Here is a 15,745-nt window from a genome sequence, read left to right as displayed (position 1 = left end):
TATGAACACGCTCATAACAGACCCGAAAGAGAAGACAATGTTGAATAAAGTCATAGTTTTTGCTATTTTTGGACCAAAATGTATTTCCAATGCTTAAAATAATTAATTCTGATGTCACATGGACTACTGTACTTTGAAGATGTTTTTATTACCTTTCTGAACATGGACCCGTATACCGTGCACACAGTTTCAATGGAGGGACTGAGAGCTCTCGGACTGAACTAAAAATGAAAATTTTCACAAAATGAAATAAACACAGCAGAAGATCTAGAGACAATGGGGGAGTTGTTCAGGAGGGGCAGACACTATGAGCAGCTGCCATACACACATCTCTTCTCGAACTCTGTTGGTGGTTGCTTTCCACAGCGTATAACCACAACCCCACACTGGACTGCTATAATACTATATTTAGATATATTCACAGTGCTCTGGAATACTTGATTCTGACTGATCAGAATAGAAAAATCTTTAGTCAACTAGGCTATATTTGTAAAATGGCTTTAGTTAATCTATTTAGTTCATCTTTAAAAATACTAATTAATTTAATAATTGCTATTAAATATAACGCGTTAGCAAATCTCAAATTAAATCATTTCATATCGTTTTTAAAATATTTAGACAAAATATTATAGAAATGAATTATATTGATTATTCCCAAACATGAAGAAAGAATCAACATGAAAAAACATGAAAATAAATCTGAATTCATCAGACTTTTTCAGTTTACTGCAGAGAAATAAATGCTCCTAAATATAGACTTGTGTCAACACCACTTTTTCCCCCCTGCCATAAAATGAGGAAGCATATAATTTGCATGCAAACGGCTGTGGGTGTTGGTGACCTCCAGGTGTCTTTTTTTCCCATTCCATTCACAGGGTACTGAGCTCCAGGCACCAGAGAGCAGAGCACTGGCCACGCTGCTGGAATGAGCTCACTTCAAAATGACCATAAATCAAAGAGTTGTGCCCCCGCCATCCTCTACCACCCATCCCGCCAAAATCCATCTGTCATTCTCAAGATGGGTGGGTCTGTTAGAGAACCATTACCTCATAGACTCTGAGCTCCAGTCTTTCTGAATTCAATGGTTGTGCCTGTAACGGGGCTGCTGCTTAATTCACCAGTTCCTTGATTGTTCATCCAGCTACAAACAAAACTAATGCTAAATCAAAATCAGTTATAATCTGTGGCAGTGTCCCTTCACTGGCATCTTATTTTTGGAATCTCAGAGGTACAAAAAATTTAATCAAGTGACAGCAGAAGCCCAAGTCACAGTTAAGGTTATTGTGGGTAACTTGTCAATCTCTTGTGCAGTTCCTTGGCACCTGTAGTTGTAAAAACGGGTGCCCACTCTGGATCCTGGTTCCTCTACCTCCTGCAAAGTTCATTCTCCAGCCCTGATCAAATAAAAACTGAACCAGCCCAGTCAGGATCTTGGGAATTACAGACAAGCATGTTGTAGCAGGGTTGAACTGAACTCTGCAGGTAGGTAAATCTCAGGAAAATGATTGGGTAGGTAAATCTCAGGAAAATGATTGGGCATGTTAAAGGGATTATGCTTTTTCATGTTTTCAAATTTAGTCAGTGTGTAATGTTGGTGATTGAGCATAAAAACAATCTGCAAAGTTACAAAGTTCAAAATTGGACGTTCGGACTAAATTGTGCTTCTTCCGGATATTGTGACATCATAACGTCATTTAAACAATCCATATATATGCATATAAGGGGGCGAGTTCTGGTGGAGCTGCACTATAGAAAACTGCTTCAGTAGAATGTTGTTGGAATAAGCAAAACCTTGCGCTGGGCCAGCTAACCAACCAGAGCACATTTTGTATTTCAGAAGCAGGGGTTTCATTGAAACGGGAATTAAACTAGGGCTGTGCGATATGGGCAAAAAAAACCTATCACGATTTTTTGATAAATTTTGCGATTTCGCAAACATATTTCCAAAAGAAAACCAATGAGAGCTTTATCAAAAAGTTGTAACATGTCTCTAGAACAGACATTTGTCAAACAAAATGTCTAGACATATGGCAAAAAATAAAAAAAAAAATAATAAAAATAAAAAAAACGTGTCCAGGGATTTTTTTTTTTTAGAGCTCACTCTCTTTTCATAGAGCTCACTCTGGCGGTGCCTCAGGTGTTATATTTTTCGTCCCCAATATATTTATTGCCAATATATTTATTACGCACTCAGTTATGTATGTGTATGCGGTTCAGAAGCAGCAACGAGAGCGCATTATTTTAACGCAAAAGCACATTAAAATAATGCGCGATCGTGAATCTATCCGCAGATTTCCTTTGCTCTGTTAACAAAACCAGACGCGCATTCTCAGATCATAGACTGTATAAGGCTCAGATACACGCTGCTTAAAACTTGTCTTTTCTCACTCAACATGTGTCCTGTGTACTCACAACTCTCTCTGTGCTCATGCTCAAGATATTAAATCTTTTCGCACTTTTCTATTCATAACCTTTTCTGTTCTCGTCTGTTATTGTGTGCAGTGTGAACGTTCTGGTCCGTTAACATGGGCTCGGAAAAAAAGGCTACGCATCACAGACAGAGTGTGTGAACCTGGAGTTAGTCTGTTCTGTTCTCGCGCTCCCACTTAGGTGCGCTGCATTCTGATTGTTTCGGATAGCATACTGCTGGAGGGTGGGGCTGCGGAAAATCATGCTATAAAGCGATTTAGAAATCGCGCACACTCAAATCGCGATTTTATTACGATTCCGATTAATCACACAGCCCTAAATTAAACCGTATGTTCAAGACAGACTGGGAAGAAATAACGCGTTGTTGGAACAATTCAGCATTAAAACCTATTCTAGTACACCCCAAAACTAAATCAAGACTTTGCAAGAGGTCATAACTGGTCCCCTTTAAAAAGACACACTATATTATTGATTCCATGTACTTCATAAGATGCATTTGTTTGCCCTTAATCTTGGAATGCTTTACCATTATAATGCTACAGCTTTTCACAGTATCAAATGGGCCAGTTGGAAAAACATTTTCATTTCTTTAAACTTTGCAAAGGATAAGAAGGGCAATTCATCATGGTCTTATCTTGCTGTGTCACGTGGGACTCTCTTTATCATGCAGCCATGCAAAAACACCATTTGTCTTCAGTGCAAGTGATAAAATATATGTTCTTGAGTGGAAACAAAAAAACATTAGCATAGGTAGTTTGGCGAATGCATATAAGACTGTATAATTATGCAGATATCAAATCAGAAGGCCTCAAACTAACTGTCTATCAATGTCGGGCACCTCCCTTTCAAAGGTCTGTTAGTATCCGCAGCTTTCTGCCATGATGTTTCCAACCTCATTAAACCCCACAACCCTTTATAACCGCCATCAGTTCCACTTACTAAAACAAACCTGGTTGATTTACTTGACAAACTGAGTTCCACAGTGCAGTTGTGCAGTTTTAGGCCAAGTGGAGCAGCTCACCACAGATAAATGAATACACAGACAGCCAAACAGACCCAGAGCCAGATGTAAAGACATCGGTCTTAGGTGGCGAGTGTTGCCAGGTTCTGCACATGGCTTTCTGAAAATCTCATCATTGATCATCCAAAAATATAGATTTTGTTGACAGTTTTTTTGGGCTGAGCTTGCATCCTAGTTGAACGTCAAGGCTCTTTGCTCCATATAATATCCACATTCAATCCTGAATGTAGAGTATAATGTACATTATTAAATAGCTGCATTCCCATTCTTATAAGTTTTGAAAAAAAAAAACTGTACATGAACAGTATATGATTTCCACTAAAAAAGCTTAACATTTAGCATTTAGATATTTTCAGAGTGAGGCAATGGCTTTTATAGAGTCAGCACTCCCTGCATTTGAGTACAGGCAATCTGGCTCTTGTTTTGTGTAATTATGCATTTCATCCTTTTTTCCTGAACTGGTTCAATATCCCTCTGTCTCTTGTAATATAAAGAATGTCAGTTTCATGCCACGGGAAGAATCAACCCAGCTGTAAACACTACAAGAGTCAATTGCAGACAAGCTATGAAGACAACGCCGTTGATTATAGTGGGAGCGATCTAGTTTTGACACCATTCGCTTGTGGACATACTCCATGTCCAGATATACCAATGATTGAGGTGTGTTTAAAATGTAATTCATATATAATGTAACTTCATGTGCAACAGCAAACAAGTCATTGAAGCATTCAAAGGGACCCTATCTTTGTATTCTCAAGGTTTGGCTCTAGACAGCCTAGTCAACAAGTGTCAGAAAACATGTGTCTTTGCTTTCTCATCTCTATGCTCTTATCCAGGCCCTCTGCATTAAATCAACTTCATTTTTCTATCCACTATAGCCGTTATCCTTTTATAGACACAACAAGGACACTTACTCCCATTTATGGGCTTCTGTGAAGTGCCGAGCCATGGTCAGCGAAAGTCCTGTGAAGGTGTTCACTCACAGAAGGCGATAGCTACTGTACCTCCCCTTTCCTATTGCTTCATGGATCATGGCAAAATAATAAATCTCTTTAAAACCTCTGTGTCAGGTAGGATTGGAACTATACCTAAAATTAGTGGCTACCAAATGTTCTTCTTTACCACTAATATATATATATAACGCAACACACACACACACACACTACAGGTAAAGTGAGTGGTATTATATTTCCTTCAAACAGAAATAAAGAACTACATTTGACATAAGCCTGCTAGTCTATCCTACATTTTATTGAAAGGGAAAGATTGTCCCTGCTTTGTTTACATTCACTTATGATAAACTGAAGTGTTTTTTACACTCATACCCCAGAATTGCTCACCATTAGTCTAGAAGAGAAAGTTCGTTCATATTGCTTAGCAACTGACGGATGATCTGGAGGCTTAAGCACGGCGACTGAATGAAACTTTTGACAAGATTATCTTGTTTAAACACCCTAGATTATATTATCATTTACTACATAACAATTATTTCGCTAATACACATATAAATATAGCCTACCGCTTTGTGGAAATTATTTATTATCTCCATACGCGATCGCGGTTGATTAAGTTATAGTCAAACAGCACTTTGTCAGTTGGCATTTCATGATTTAACGTTAGATTAAATTTAGATCATAAAATGCCAACTGACAAGTGCTGTTTAACTTTATATAGTCTCGGGAAAAAAAGTTTGTTCATATTGCTCAGCACCTGACTGGGTTTGATGATCAGGAAGCCTCAAGCAATGCCACTGGATGAAACTTTTGACAAGATTATCTTGTTTAAACACCCTAGATTATATTATCATTTACTACATAACAATTATTTCGCTAATACACATATAGGCTACATATACCGCTTTGTGGAAATTAATTATTTATTATCTCCATGCGCGATCGCGGTTGATTAAATTATAGTCAAACAGCACTTTGTCAGTTGGCATTTCATGATCTAACGTTAGATTGAATCTAGATCATAAAATGCCAACTGACAAGTGCTGTTTAACTTTATATAGTCTCGGGAAAAAAAGTTCGTTCATATTGCTCAGCACCTGACTGGGTTGATGATCAGGAAGCCTCAAGCACGGCCACTGCATGACATTTTTGAAGGAAGCAGGCTTACAGGGCAGAATGCTGAAAGACTCTGTTTTCTACACTAAAACCTAGTTCTGCTTAGCTGGGAGTAAATGGCTATGCACGCCTAAATAGCCCTCCCGCCCCCACCAATATGTTAGAATCATTTTTGTGCTTTATTTTTTTTACCTGTTTTTATTTTTTTACCTCATCAAAGCTTTTATTTTAAAACAAAGACACTTAGTAACAGTGCGCTTAATTTACATTCCACTTATGATACACTGAATGTGTTTACACTCATACCCAGGGAAGTGCATTTGACCATTCACGCATGCATCTGCATTGCACTACCAAATTTCTTCATGATGCAGTATTTTGCAGGGCATTTACTTAAGAGGCAAACACTCTCGCACAGCTGTGCACCACGTAAACACCAGCATAAACGGAGGGGAAGGAAACTTACAAATTCAGAAGCGATCCCACTGAGAGTTGGTTTTATACGCATTCCATTGCAGTGTGCTTTGTAGGTCAGTGTGGGTGAGCCGGTTCATTGTGCGCCATAAAAGATTATGACAGCTTGTATGCTGTCTAAGTCTAGGTTTGTTTAGAAGTCAGAAATCAACTGAAATGAGTCATTCCACACTATATATAAACACAACAGATGCACAAACACGGAATGGAAACAGTTGAGTCAGATTTCCTCTCATCTGAAATGATGTCACAGGCCATTTGCGCTCATCTCTTACAGATGTGGAGACTAATTAAGCATTGGGAAGTGATCAACACTTGCAATCCAGACTTGGCACCCTATAATGTGCTTAAATGTGTCTGCCTACACATGCGGTTCTTTGCACGTGTGATTCAGAGCTTCAAGATAAGCCCTATGTAACAACAGGAACTGTGGTGGTGAATTGCACGTGTAAGATGTAATGATTTTGATTAATGCTTTTAAATGGCTTGTTAGGGAATTAATGGCTCCTCTTGATGATTCCCGGCCCAGTAAAAAGCTAAATGGCTGGGCCGCTGTCACAACCATTGGTTTCAAACCTAAATATTAGTTTTCATTTTTCCTACACTACATAGTGTACCATTCTCTTAATGCTTCTGTGCTTTTATCACTGAAGAGCCAGCAGAGCTTTTACAGAATCAAATTGACCCTACTTGACAAATTAGTCACATTTTGCTGTTTGTAACTGGACATGTGTGAAAGACATGGTGACAGTAAAAGTATTTTAAATTGCCATGTAGAGATGCTTTTGATGAATGGTTAATTGGATAGTTTTTTCATTTGTTTAATGGAACATACACTGTAAAAAAAAAGAGCAAAACATTTAGATTATTGCAGTATGTTTTAAAAGTTACTTCCCATTTCTTATTTCTTCCCATAATTGTGAAATTTACTGCCAATTTGTAAGTGTACATTTTTTCAACACCAAATTATTTTCAGTGTAGTATAAATTAGGGCCGGGTTTTGACACAAATTTCACAATTTGTTTCTATTATCTTTCGCGAGCTTGCAATTTGATTTGATTTGATTCTTTTCAATATTGGATATTTTGTGTGTGTGTGTGTATATATATAGTATAAAAAATATATATATAATGAATATACATATGTTATGGTGCATATTTCAGAAAATGCTCCTCTCCAAAGTTAATTTTTCTATCTGACTTATGAGTGTATCGTCAACAAATAGCCTATGTTTTCTGCGGTAAATATGATGATATGTGATATTGTTTACAAGTTATTGTCGGCCTTACACGTTAGAAACACTGATTGAGTGACTGATTACATGACAGGATACAGATTTCTGTAACTTGCTCTTTCTTTTAACAGCGGATGTTCATTCATGCTTATTTCATGCTGTAACTGCTATTAAAGCGGAGATGATCAGTTCAGCTTCGTGCTGCCACTTCTAACCGAGGCGCTTCAGCGAACTGTCACTCCACATTAAACAGCGCCAAAACAGCATTTAATATATGAATATTGTAATATATTTGCAAGCACATATTGTAATTTGAAATCTGAGACTTTTTTCATATCAGAAGTAACAAATCACAAAGTTCCTTACAATTTATTAGGTGGGAGGCATGCTACAATGTTCTGTTCATTATCTGACAGGTGAGACTAAAATGAGATAAAAATGAGAATCGATTAAATCAATATTTTTTTACCCAGCCCTTGTGTAAATCATATTAGTTACTTGACTATATAAAAACAGCACTAGATGCAATATATATAAGGGAACTAATATTTAAACCCTAAATTTGATATCCAAATAAAATTATTAAGTTACTACAAAGTTGAATGGCAACAGCAGCATTAAATAGTTTGCTTGCATTTACAAGAAGTTACTTGCATGAAAATGGAAATGTTTGCATTATGATACTATTAATAGTTAAATGTAAATGTTTAATATAAAGTGCTCGTGTTGTACACTGTACATTTTAGTTTTTCTACTTATTAAATTTTTTTTTTTTTACTGCAGTTCACTCTGTGACCCCTGAATTTTTTTCTCCCAGAAAATTTTTTTCAATACTTTAAACTGATGTCACTGATAAAGGTTCTCCGTGCGGAGTGCAAAGACCTGACTAATTCCATCAAGACCTGGCACAACAGACGGAACATTAAAAATGGTTTGATTTATCAGCAAGAATAAATCAAGTCAAAATAATCAGTCTGCAGGTCAGATGTTTGAACCGTACATTTCCAGTATGTGGTGAGTCACCATCAGATGGGGAAAAACTCCCAACCATGAAGATGAACGGAGCAGTTTGTATCAACTTTCATCCCTGACTATTTATAATGTACCATTAATGCTCAGGAAAATGTATATATTTTTTAAAAATACCCCATGTTTATAGATTTATTTTTCTTTTTTGATGCTTTTTGATGAGTTGTTGGTTTCGATCATTTTGCTTTTGTGTTAATTAAGATAATGGAGAAAATAATGTTATTTAAAAATTGCTTATACTTTGGGATTTCTATAGCAGTTTACAATGGATTTGGTTTTCCAACATCCCTAAAGATGTTGATTTTATTTGTTCTGGATCCAGATTTTAAAGGAAACTCCCTGCAGTTATACACATATTTCACTCTGATTCTGATAATGTTACAGTACGTTTGACAGTCATAGCTTTGAGAACGCCAACCAGACACACGTTTAATGTGACTGGTATAAGAACGGACGAGTGTTTACGTTCCAATGCGGGTATTCATTGTCAGGTTGAATGCATCTCTTAGACAGTTTTGGGCAAATTTCCTCTTGGGAGTTGGTGATATAGGGGTGAAAAAACCCAACCTTGTGATGGGACAGGTTACAGAGTCTTTTACAGCCCGCACCTCTAGAGTGACTGATTTCTGGATCCGTACAGAGATGAAGTGCATCAAAGGTGACTCAGGGACTGTAGCTGGGTGACAAAAGAGTGTGGATGGATAGACTGCACAGTTACATCGGTTGCTTGTGATACAGCTGTTATGACTGACATAATAAGCATGGACCTGGACCATTAGGAAAAATGCCAATTGCTTAATCCTTGTAACCCACAGAATGTTTACTGATGCAACTCATGCATACAGAAACATGCCATGTGGCATTGCTAATCACACTCGTAAGATCAGATTCAGTAAATTCTGAATGGTTATTTAGAATGGGAAATGTAAGGACTTTATTGATTCCCATTCCGGTTTCATCCATATTTTTCTTTTCTTTTTTTATACTTTGACTAAGGCCTATTAAAACAAGGTAATAAATGTAATCCAATCATTGCAAATTTTGTTTACACAGACTTTTTAAAGGACTAGTTCACTTCCAGAATGAACATTTCCTAATAATTTACTAACCCTTATGATGTTCATGTCTTTATGTCTTCAGTCGCATAGAAAACATTCCAGAATTTCGCTCTAGATAATGGACTTAAATGTGCTAACTGGTTGAAGGTCTAAATTGCAGTTTCAATGCAGCTTCAAAGGGCTCTACACAATCCCAGGCTGAGTAATAAGGGTCTTATCTAGGGAAACGATCTGTCATTTCAAAAAAAGAAAAATAAACATTGATATACTTTTTAGCCATAAATGCACGTCATCAAATTCATTACGTATTCACATTGGAAAGGTCACACGCGCTTAGCTCATCGTCTGTGTACTCTGGTTCAAGAAGGTAGGGTAGGGTGAAAACCGCCATCCGATTTCCTCCTACTACTTCAAAAACATCTAGCATCACTGTTTTACCTTTTTTTGTAAAGAACATGCGACTTTCTTTGCATGTTCACTTTGGGTAGGCTCTTCTGCCTATGTCACGCGTGACCTTTCCAACATGACAACATAATGCATGGTTGAGCTAGTGCATGATGAGCTTTTGTGGTTGCAGTATATACATTTGTATTTTTAAGAAAATTAATGATTGTTTCACTAGATAAGACCCTTATTCCTCAGCTGGGATCGTGTAGAGCCCTTTGAAGCTGCACTGAAACAGCAATTTGGACCATTCGTCACCATTTAAGTCTATTTTATGGAAAAAAAATGTTTTTTTTGATAGAAGAAAGACAGACATCTTGGATAACGTGGTGCATGAGTAAATTATCAGGATATTTTTATTCTGGAAGTGAACTAATACTGTATTTTACTTTTTGTAGTCTTTTAAAAGGCAACATACATAGATTCCGACAATTGGACATATTAAATATTAATCCTTAAATAAAAATGTTGCAACATATGTCATTCATTCATTTTTATAAAATATTAATGACATTAATGTCAGTAACTGCAGTGATTTAAGTCTCCCAATCCAAAAGTATTACAAAAGATAGCAAGTTAACTGCATTCGTTTAATTTTCAAAAAAGAACCAACACATAAGTGTCAATTATTTGAGAATCGGACTACACTAGTTTCCCATATATATGGTTTCGATTCGCTAAAACAAAGTGGCTCATGAGAGTAATTTTTTTGTGATTCGGACTACAATAGTTGCAGTCTATGTTTTTAATTCACTAAAACAAAGTGGTTCATTTGTTTAGGAATCAGACCACATTAGTTGCTATGGTTTTGATTACTTAAAACAATGTCGCTAATAAGAGTCATTTGTTTGTAAATCAGACTACAGTAGTCACACATCCTTGTTCTGATTCAGATAAACAAAGCTGCTCATAAGTCATTACCACTGAATAGTAGTGCAGAAAACATTGTCACCGTGTTTCGGTACCATATTACGTTCACATTGATGGAATAATGCAAGCCTGAGAACTGTTATCGAAATGGGTTCTGTTAATGGTAAACTTTAACAAAACCCAATTTTTTACTAAATGGAGAAAGACATTTTTAAAGCCAGACTGTATAGTATACCAGAAGTTGTTTAACCAGCTGAATCTTGACACCTTGGTCATGGTGACACATAGCAGCATACTGGAGCACACAATAAGTGTTGTAGAGAAATGAATGAAAGAAAGACAGAAAAAAACAAGTGACTCAGGGCAAGACAATAACCATCTAGGACAATAAGGCCTGCGAGAGGGAGAGAGGGGAAAGGTAAACAATCAGTTCAAGTGAGCAGATAGCACACCAAGCAGAAGGTCGCATCTCTTGGGGCCCAGGCTGAAAGGATCTGATTGAATCCATTCATTCTCCTCAGTCTGGGAGGAAGCCACCAACTCACTGGATTGCAGATGCACCTGGAGTCCCCCACAGGAAACTCCCAGTAACTTCCTTTAATTCAAAAGTTAATCCTCCAAACAACCAGTTATATGTTTCCATGAGCAATTTAGAAATATGGCAGTAGACCACAAAAAGTCTGAATCCTGAGATAATAATATACACACACAATATCACACAATATCACACATAATATCACACAGTGAGCTTGTGATATGTGTGGGACAGTCCCAGAGTCGACACAGTAACTCATCATGATTTAAAGAAGACTGTAAACAGTGTACTTGCACGTGTTACTCGTTCAAGACATTTGAAATCACATTACGGCATTGAGCCCTCTTTTAGAGATTAATTAGGGAAGTCATGACCTAATGGTTAGAGAGTCGGCCTCCCAATCGAAAGGTTGTGAGTTCGAGTCAAGGGCCAGCAGGAATTCTAGGTGGGGGGAGTGCATGTACAGTTCTCTCTCCACCTTCAATACCATGACTTAGGTGCCCTTGAGCAAGGCATTGAACCCCCAACTGCTCCTCGGGCGCCGCAGCATAAATGGCTGTGTGTTCACAGTGTGTGTGTGTGTGTGTTCACTGCTCTGTGTGTGTGCACTTTGGATGGGTTAAATGCAGAGCACAAATTCTGAGTATGGGTCACCATACTTGGCTGAATGTCACGTCACTTTCTTTTTTTTATTCTTTTTAAAGGGTTTGTTGTCTCTGGTTTTGTGTTATCTTACACATTTGGCTACAGAGCTGCCTTATTTATGGACAGATGATCAGTCTAATTGATTTGTATATATATGGTCTGATAAATAATAGCTTGGGACAACCTTTAATGATGTAATGTATGCTCTTTTTGAGTGCTGCGCTATGACTTGTGAATGGACAACTACACTGAGTGTTTGTTGTAACCAAACAAGTGGTAGTCAATACCACACTACTCTACATACACTATGGTATGTATGGTGGAAGAACAGTATGCATTTTTTGTATGCATAGAATTAAATTGCCAAGTGAGAAGTATTCAACAGAGCTCACATTATGTAATACTGTATCATAAAATGCATTGTGCTCTGTCCTATCACTGATGAACAACAGTCTGTGCATAAGATAAAGCTTTCCCAAAACACAGTACTTCCAAAGAATGTGGCCATGACCACACTGCAGTCACATCACCCTGACCCAATGGGGTCAGACACCATATATATTCCAGACACCAAAAAAATATACTCCAAAGGTGACAACACCACACTTAATGGAATTTTTTGGGACTTTATGGACCTCACTACCAAAGAGTGCAGGGATTTTGAACCACAAGAAAAAAAGAATAACAAACTGAATTTTGTTGGCACAGCAGGACACACTTCAGAAACCACAGTACTTATAAGAGGAAGCTCTGTTGTGGTTAATAAAAAATGAAATACAGCCCAATTTAAGAACTTGGATTTCTTTGATGGACACCATGATGAGTTATTCACAAGCCACTTCTGATGTAGCACTTTTTACGATATATATAGAATATGGTGGACATGGGAAAGTTGTAATAAAAACCTTTCTATATCTTTTTAATTGTATGGCTCATGATTTATATTATCAAAAATACGTTAAAAAACAACTCGGGCTTCTTGGTTTGTTAAAACTTTAATGTTGTGTATTATTGCAATTAAACAAAACTGTTTTATATTTTTTTTACATGTAATTAATTCCTGTGATGGCAAAGCTAAAATTTCAGCAGATTTGATGCTGAATCTTTAGATCGATTTATGCGTTCTTGCTGAATAAAAGGAATAATTTCTTTAAATTAATTTTAAATATTAGTATATAATTAGTGTATAAATTAAAAAAAGTACACATTTTAATTAATATGCATACTTTCTAATTGAATTAATATCATAAAATGCATTGAATTTTTTAATTAATTGTATATATCAATATTTGCTGGGAAAAGCCCCCAAATTAAGTCAATAAGTAGTGGCAGATAATTCTTTTTTAAGTATAATTAGAGTATAAAGGATTGGCATCTAAACAAGTGTTTGGATAAAGGATTGTGTTTCATATTGCATGCAGCAATCAGTTGCTATGGTGCAGGAAGTTAAACTTAACTTAAACATAAATTTTGTGGCACGTTTATGAGAGGGATGGAACTTGGGTTTTAAAAGGATGATTTTGTTTCTCCATAAGCACCTCTGAACTCCACCTCTTGGAAAAATGAATGGGAATGGAATGGCAGAGCACTGGGAGCAGATAGGATGGGAATCTGGCTCTGAGGCAAGCAGATTCAAAGGCTTCTTAATGCACCAAAAGACACAGTGATGCACCTTAAAAATCTCCTGCACACACAAACATATGCATGCCAGCAAATGGCACTTAAAAAACGCAAAGAACAACTCACTTTATCAGTTAAAAACTCAATGAGTCACTGAGCATGAGACAATTGTCGGGCTGCCTGTATGCAATATCTACAGGATGCCAGAGAACAGAGGCCAGTCTCACCAGCATGGGCTTGAAAATAGAAAAGAAAGAGGAAATGAGAGGATGCAGTTCTGTTCTTCCAGTCAGCTTTTCTGACTTACTCACTGTAATTTTTGCCCTTGTCTGTCTTCTCAAGACTTCCTAAGATAAATATTGCTTAAATGTTTACATCAAGAGGACAAACTCACTGATGAATAAACTATTTCCACTCACCTGCTTTCAATCACTCAAGGTGTGTCTTTATGAATTACATCACTCACTGATATGCATAAACCATTTCCTGTTTTGTGTTTAACTCAAGGTTACTTTGTATAAACATACAGTACATAATATGAAGTAAATCAATAAAAAAATTAACACCATAAATAGTATCATTCTCAATGGGCTTCTACATTATTACCTCACAGTACAGGCTGTAAATTTGCAAAGAGGAACCTTACGAGCAGCTACTCAAAGCATTCACTACGCCTCGGAATGCATCATGTTCTGGGATGAGCTGTGTTCAAAGATGAGAAATCAAGTTCCAACCTGGACCAGCTTTTGACTAAACTCAGGAATATGTCAGATCCCCAAGGCATGTTTGCCTTCATTCTGTTTTTCTAATGTTTAATGCAATGAAGACTTGAGGTCTGGCTGTCAAAAAAGACACAAATAACTGTCATGTCTAGACACATGTGCCAGATTCCTCTGAGAAGTGTGTAAAATACATGTCATGAAACTCTGACTTTAGGTAGGGTTAGATGACATCGAAAGGGCTTGCATATAATAAATGAGTCTTTTTTTTTCACTCAGGAACGAATGTCTTAGAATGAATTATGTTTTACATTAAAGTCTAATATGAGTAAGCGTTAATGCTAGGATTTTGTCTAACATGCATCTAAAGTTCAGTTGATAACTTTAAATATAGTTTAAAAAAGGTTTTTATTTATTTATTTATTTTTTATTATCCATTGAAGCAGTTTAAGAGTTAGTCAGAAAATGTTTTACAAGTAGCCTATTGAGGTAGCCTAGAAATGTCTAATACTTCTTCCTGGATGAATGAAAATTTTCACAGGCTAACAAGTTATCGATGATTTTTACTCTCTGGTTATGAATGAAAAATCTGGTTAGCTTCTGGTTCTAAATTTAAATGACAGGGAAAAAAGAAACGCCGAAGCGCTTACCCAGTCAAAACTCTTTCAGTACTCTGTCTGTCCGTGTCGAGTGTGCTGCGGTCAGTTTAGTTGGCCTGTTTAACAGCTCTGTAGTCCTGTTGCTCCTCACGGGTGTCCAGAAGTGCTCAGCTCTCTCTCAAAGCACCCCCGAGTGAGAGAATGCTCGCGCTCAACTCTTCCATGCGCTACTATAGAGGAAGTTGTGAGATTCACAAGATCCCGCCCAGTCACCCTACTTTTCTGAAGGAAGTTTCATTGAATGATGTTTAAATCAAAACTGTTTGCATTGTTAGCAGATTTGCCGTCTGCAGTTAGTTTAGAGCGCAAAAGATGTAGCCTATGTCTGTAGCACAAATACTTACCAGTGACACCCACATCTGAAGGGGATGAATCGTCATGATAATAAATAACTTTTTTTCCCCACCCCATAACCGCGCTGCTCAAGGGGGATGGAGCATATTTCAGACAAGGTTAATTAAACAGAGCTGAAAAAAAAAAAAAAAATGTGTATATATATATATATATATATATATATATATATATATATATATATATATATATATACATATTTTTTATTTTTTTTTTCTAAACCAATCTAACCATTGGAATAGAGAAAATGTTTTCTTTCTTTTTTCTTTCTTTCTTTTTTCACTTTTCCAAAGTTGGAAAATTATCTCGTTCAGTGGAGCACATATCCTGTAGCTTCCTGGGGAAATCCAGTTTTATGTTTATCATTTTTAAACATATCGTTTATCTTTAACAGGGGTTGATTTTTACTCATTTTTGTATTATGGTCACATTTAAACTGGAAAATGTCATTAACAGAAACTCTTGAACGGTCTTGAAAATGTCATCAGTTTATCAGTCATCACTCATGCTACTTTTTCAAATACCTTTCTACAATATGAAAATCCTTCGATATTATAACAATTACAAAGATATACAATATTATTATT

General features: G+C 36.7%; 1 protein-coding gene across 1 annotated transcript in view; it reads right to left on the bottom strand.

Moving 5' to 3' along the window:
• The window catches only part of LOC113059182 (four and a half LIM domains protein 3-like), a 38,442-nt gene extending 23,290 nt beyond the window's left edge, over positions 1-15,152 (bottom strand). The window contains exon 1 of the mRNA XM_026227482.1: positions 14,799-15,152. The gene's annotated coding sequence lies outside the window, so the exon portion shown is untranslated. The remainder of the gene's footprint in view (positions 1-14,798) is intronic.
• Between the last annotated feature and the right edge of the window lie 593 nt (positions 15,153-15,745).

The sequence above is a fragment of the Carassius auratus genome, chromosome 41 (genome assembly GCF_003368295.1).
Source record: "Carassius auratus strain Wakin chromosome 41, ASM336829v1, whole genome shotgun sequence".
Classification (NCBI taxonomy): Eukaryota; Metazoa; Chordata; class Actinopteri; order Cypriniformes; family Cyprinidae; genus Carassius; species Carassius auratus.
This window is presented reverse-complemented; position numbering and strand designations above follow the sequence as displayed.